General features: G+C 39.7%; 1 pseudogene; it reads right to left on the reverse strand.

Annotated features, from left to right (window-relative positions):
• Window positions 1-2611: 2611 nt before the first annotated feature.
• On the reverse strand, window positions 2612-3707 carry LOC127674447 (synaptosomal-associated protein 23-like; annotated as a pseudogene).
• Window positions 3708-6205: the final 2498 nt, after the last annotated feature.

Here is a 6205-nt window from a genome sequence, read left to right on the forward strand (position 1 = left end):
AGGGTATGTCATTATAAACATTGTTTTGTCTATGCTGTCCATTATAATAACTATTATCATCTTGTCTCTGGCGATTCAATGCTGCCACCTGGCCCTTGTTAACTCGGGGCCCAATTAAACCCATTGAATTTAATTCATCTAATTGAGCAGCAGCATCTCCAACCCTAAGGTCTGGTACAAGGAAAAAGGCAAGAACAAAACTCTTTCAATGTGCTGGTGCCCCTCTCACCAATTTGCATCTTATAGGACTGGTGAAGGACATATCTTCCAGATCTTCCCACTGTGGAGGATTAGGTTTTACACAATGTATCCACTCTAGCATTGCAATTTCTCTAAGCTTTAAAATCCCTTCATCAACACTAAGCCAAGGGATATCAGGCATCTCCAACTCCTTTTCAGTAGGCCAACCAATCAAACTTTTGACACCTTTTTTAGCTGTGTGAGCTTCCATATTAAACCTAGAATCTCCACTCAAAGGGTCCATGACAATAAACTCAGCCTGCTCTAGTTTTATGTTCCTTCCACCATTATCCCACACCCTTCAAATCCATTCCCATGCATATTCCCCAGACTTCTGCTTGAATGAATTAGCAAATTCATTAAGCTCCTTATTAGTATAGTGTATTTCCTCATGGACTACAATTTCTACCTTCCCTCTAGGGGCCTGCTTTGCCTTGAGTTTGGTTATAGGTCTAGAAGTAACTATTGGTGGGCCTTGAGAAACATCAGTATGGTCAGCAAAAGTCACTGCTGGTTTATCAGGCTCTGAGGGATTAATTTCCTCAAGTGGAGAAAGCATTATTTCAAGGGGTGGGGCTTAGGGTACTACTTCTTCAGGTGGAGCAAATCCTTGAAAATCTGAAGATTCAAAATTCTCAATTTCAACAGGGTCTTGAAGAAGAGCACTATGCTTCAAGATCTCCACACCAAGATCCAGGTCATAAATTTATATCTCTGAGCCTCTGGAGTAGGATCATAGGTGAGCCTTCCAATTCTAGATTGTAGTTCATCCCAGATATAGTCAAGTTGACAGTCAGGAATAGCCACTACAACCTCCAATAGAAAGACAGGGCATCAAGTGGCGTAATGAAGTTGCCATCCCATGTTCAAAAACTCTGACCCAGAATTGTTCCTGTCTAAAGAAACTGCAGGGACAAAAATGGAGTAGAGATTGAGGAAAAGAAGGTCCAGTGACCCACCCAAATTGGGCTCTATCTCAAGGGGAGGCTCCAGGCCTGACACTGTTACAGATGCTATGATGTGCTTACAGACAAGAGCCTAGCATGGCTGTCCTCTGAGAGGCCCAAGAAGTGGCTGCCTAACACAGATGCAGATACACCCAACTCCTCTGGTTGAATTAGGGAAAGGCTAGAAGAAGCTGAAGAGAGTGACCACATAGGAAGATCAGCAGTCTCAATTAACCCAGACTGCTGAGATGTCTTAGACACTGAGGCACCAACCAGAAAGCAGAAATTAGCTGGTATGAGGACCCTAACACATAGATAGCAGAGGACTACTCTGTTCTGGCTTCAATGAAACAAGAGGAATCTAACCCTGAAGAAACCTGAAGCTCTAGGGAGTGGGGATAGCTGGCAGAGGTGGGGTGAAGAGTGGGGTGATGGGCGGGGTGAGAAGGGGTGGGGACATCCTCTTGGAAACACATTGGAGGAGTAATGGGATGAGGAACTGTGGAAGGGTGGACCAGGAGTATGAGGGTAACTACTTGACATTTGAAATAATAAAAGTAATAAAACAAACAAGCAAGCAAAGGTAAGATTATTGTACTATAACAAAATTCAAATAAATCAAATAGTATAAATTTGCAATCAATCTCAAAGCTACTAGAATATAAATATAACTACCTGACATGTGATATTTTTGGGTGAAAGGCATCTTAAAAACATGTTTTAATGGACATTTGCTTTATTTAATGTTAACAAAGCCTGATAGAATGATTGCCCGCACAAATAAATGATAGAAACCTTACCTATTTGAAAGAACAATACCATTAATTACAAAATTTAATTAGAAGGAATAAGCAATGGTTATTGGTCAAACCAATCTACTTTGGTAGCTCTCAAGTGTACAAATGCTAATTTTTAGACAAAGGTAACAAATACCAGTTCAGCTTCCCTAACACTTCAGCGTCTACACAAACTTGATTCTGTGAGTAAGGCAGAGCGAATGGCACTGCAGTCATCAATAATTAATCCAAATGCATAATTTTCCAAATAATTTTTAGTAGCAAATTATAACTTTTTAAATGTCTAAATCTACACAAAACTCAAAGCAGTCTATTTTTCTATCTGAGATCAAAACAAGTTTTTTAATATCTGAACATAATTCTTAGTATTGAGGTAAATCTGAATCCACATAATACAGTGTAAAAGTTTTATAAAAAATTTGAAGCCCTGCTTTACTGAGAAAGTCTCCTATTATATATGTATATCATCTAGGCTACTGACAACTTCATTAGGTTAACAGGCATACAATGGGACCATGCTAGGACTCATTGTATGAGAATAAAAGGCACTCATTTATATAGTGTTCCTGCATGTCCACTATGAAACAGGATCCAAGAACATATTTATATACACAAATCACTGTGGGTTCAGAAGTAAAGTTCACTTCTAGAAAACTCACTGCCTTGTTCATGGCTTGTTGGCAATGCTTCCAAATCTTGAATGCAAAAAGAAGCTAAATGAAGAGATGAAGAGACTGTGTGATGTTTGGAAAGAAGCCTAGGAGAGTGAACAGAGAAAGACTAAGGAAGCCTGAGCAAAAACCTACCCCAAAAAGACAGAAAATAAGAAAGTAGAGAAGCATTCCTGCTCCAGTCCTTCTCTTGGTCTTTCAAATTCTGAATAAGAAATGACTCGGCAGGAGCTAGATAACTGAGTTAACAGGTTGTAGAAGTACAGCAGGGCTTTAGCTATCAATGAATTTCTTTTTCAAGACAGGGTTTCTCCATATAGCCCTGGCTGTCCTGGAATTCACTCTGTAGACCAGACTAGCCTCCAACTCAGAAATCTGCCTGCCTCTGCCTCCCAAGTGCTGGGATTAAGGCATGCAGCACCACCGCCCGGCATATCAACGAGTTTCTTTACTCTTGTATTGGCAATGTCAATAAGATTCTTCGTCAGCTTTTTCTGTGATCTTCTGTATTTGCTGGTTTTGAGCATCAGTTTCATTGCCAATATCCAGAGCCATGTTCTTTAGGTTGCCTAGGATACTGCCCACATGAGTCAGGTTCTCTTCCATCTCATCTTTTTGGCATCATTAGTTATACATTTAATGTATCCACAGGCTGCTCCTGTAGTTTGCTGAGGTTGACCACTCATTATCAGGCTCAGTTGCTTAGACACTACATTGCTAAGTGAGTTTTTGCCACCATCTTCCCATATTGCCTTAAAGTTTTTTTTCCAGATTCAAAGTTCTTTGTCCTATTACAAGGGCAGACACAGAGGCCACAATACTTGTTGAGTTCTGTTAAAGTCTTCTCTGCCTCTCTCTTGTCTTTATTTATTTGGTCCATGCCTTCTTCTATGTGATTTAGTTGCTGCCCCTGCTCTTCCAGCATAGTGATGGACTTGATTCCTGCATCCTGAGACTTGATGGCTAAAACCAAAACTCCTTACACTTTCAAGAGACTCATCTGTAACTTGGTGAGCCTGAAACTGAATTTCTTCTGGTGACAGATTATCCATGATGAATCAAAACTACTGGACACAGAAACAGATACTTATATTCTTGGAGTTTGCCTGTGGCGAAGTCTCAAGGTAAGCAGGGAATTTCCCAGCCAGTGAAGTCGGCAATACCAGGAGCCTCAGGATCATTCTTCTAACAACGATTTCAGAACCATGTGTTCATTAGGGTCATCAGAAAGTCTTTTAATACTGTCCTATTGACCAGCTCCCTCAGCTAATTTTCAGAAGACTCACCTTCTGCCTCAACCACTCCTTTTCATCCTCTGCAGCTCTTGGACACTTCCTAAAACATGTTTTAATGGAAATCATTAAGTGAGTAAATATAATAAATATGCTTGCCATGTTAAAAAAAAGCCAGACAAATTTAAAAACTTGAACAAGTGAAAACATGGAGGAAATATGAAATTAAGAGTGATACTGGTTCTTGTGACCCATTTACAAAAAAGGCTGTTATCAAAACAAAAGGCTCTAAATCTCCTTGATAATAACAAATATAAAATAAGTAAGCCCACATTCCCAAATAAGTTCTGGGAGCCCCATTTCCCTCCAGATTCTGGGAAATGATTTGAGTACTGAGTTAACAGCCTAAAATTCATGTCCACTTTCTGACTGCCTCACTTGTACAAGTTTAGAGTATTGATTCTTTTTGATATTTATTCTTTAGACATATAAGCTTAGGTTAAATCGAGACTGATCTGTTAAAAGAACAATAAAAGAAAAATGACCATTTAATTAAAATGTTTCTCATTTGTTATTGTTGTTCAAGTTGCTATTCTTTAGAAAAAAGCAGTTTCCATGCTGTCTACCTTAACTCTTTATTGCTTTAGAGGTGTGTTATTCCTTCCTTCCATTAAAAACACAAAGATGAAAAAGTCAATCCAGTGACTAATTGGCATGGCTTTCATTGGGATGAGGATTGGCAAAGAAAAGATGGTAAGACACAAGGGTACCTTAAACACTTCAGCATACAATGGCTATGCGAGTGAGAGACAGACAGATAACAGATAAATGATAGATATGTTGTAGTGGCTGTTCCTGTTTGTGAACATGACTACATCTGAAATGAGCTACAATACAGAAATGAAGGGCATATTTTTAATCTAGATTTTGAGGCATATTAGCCATAAAAATCTTGTGCCTAGGCAAGGTAGTACATGGCTTTACTTCCAGGTTACTGAGGCCAGTAGATCTTTGAGTTCAGTGCCAGCCTGGAACATAGCAAGTCACAGACTCAGACTTGGTGGTACACACATTTAATGTGGTCCACACCTTCTTTTAGATGCTTACAAAAGGTTGTTGGAAGAAGGAAGACTCACTCTTCTTTGCCTACTTGTACTTACTTGCCAGCACATCTGTTGGAACCTAATTCTTCAGGATTCTAGCTTATACAGATAGATGACCAGGTGAAACAACTAGCCTTGCGGGACTGAGCAACTACTAGAATTTTGGACTTTCCATTCACAACTGCTCATCATTGGGTTAGTTGGACCACAGAACCTAAGTCATTACAATTAACTCCCTTAGTATATAGATGGAGTCATTTTCAAAGTTGTTTGACTCTAGAGAACCCTGACTAATACAGAGGTAATATATAAAGAGAAACGATTTAGAAAAAGTGAAATAATGCTAAAATCCCATGAATCAAGCAACAGCATAAACTGTGTCCTATGTAGGTTTCATTTTTGTTGTTTGTGCTGTATGTTGTTGTGCATTTACTGCTAATTAATTAGGTTCTTTACATCTAAAATGTTAATCTACATCCTGGCCCCTCCCTTAACAAGTCCTCTCCATAACTCTCCCCTTCTCCTCTGAGAGTGCAGAACCCTACCTGTGTTTCTCCCAGTCTGGTATATCAAGTGTCTGCCATATTATGCATATCCTCTTCCATTGAGGCCAGACAGGGCAGCCATCAAGACTGTACTGCTTGTCTGCTACGTATGTGCTGAGAACCTCATTCTAGCCTGTGTATGTTCTTTGGTTGGTGGATCAGAATATGAGAGCTACCAGGTGTCTCTGAACTCCATATAATGTTTAACTGTGGGTATCTGCTTCTGTTTCTGTATGTAGCTGGCTATAGACAGGACGGTTATGCTAGACATCTGTCTGCAAGCATAACGGTATCATTAATAATGTCAGGGGTTTGTGTTGAAATGGGTTAAGAGTTGGGCTGGTTATTAGTTGGCCTTTCCCTCAGTCTCTGCTACACCTCTGAATTTCTTTTAGACAGGACAAATTTTGGGGAAAAATTTTTTGCGTGGGTTGATGTCCCTATCCTTTCATTAGGGACTCTGGGGGCTACAGAAAGTGACCACTTCAAGTTCCACACCTATCACCATGTACAGAAATGAAGTCTAAGTGGATCAAGAATCTCAACATAAAACTGGGTACACTAAATGAAACAGAGGAGAAAGAGAGAAATAGCTGTGAATGCATTGGTATAGAAGAAAATTTCCGGAGCAGAACACCAGTGGGCTCAGGCCATAAGATCAACAATTCCT

The sequence above is a fragment of the Apodemus sylvaticus genome, chromosome X (genome assembly GCF_947179515.1).
Source record: "Apodemus sylvaticus chromosome X, mApoSyl1.1, whole genome shotgun sequence".
NCBI classification, from domain to species: Eukaryota; Metazoa; Chordata; class Mammalia; order Rodentia; family Muridae; genus Apodemus; species Apodemus sylvaticus.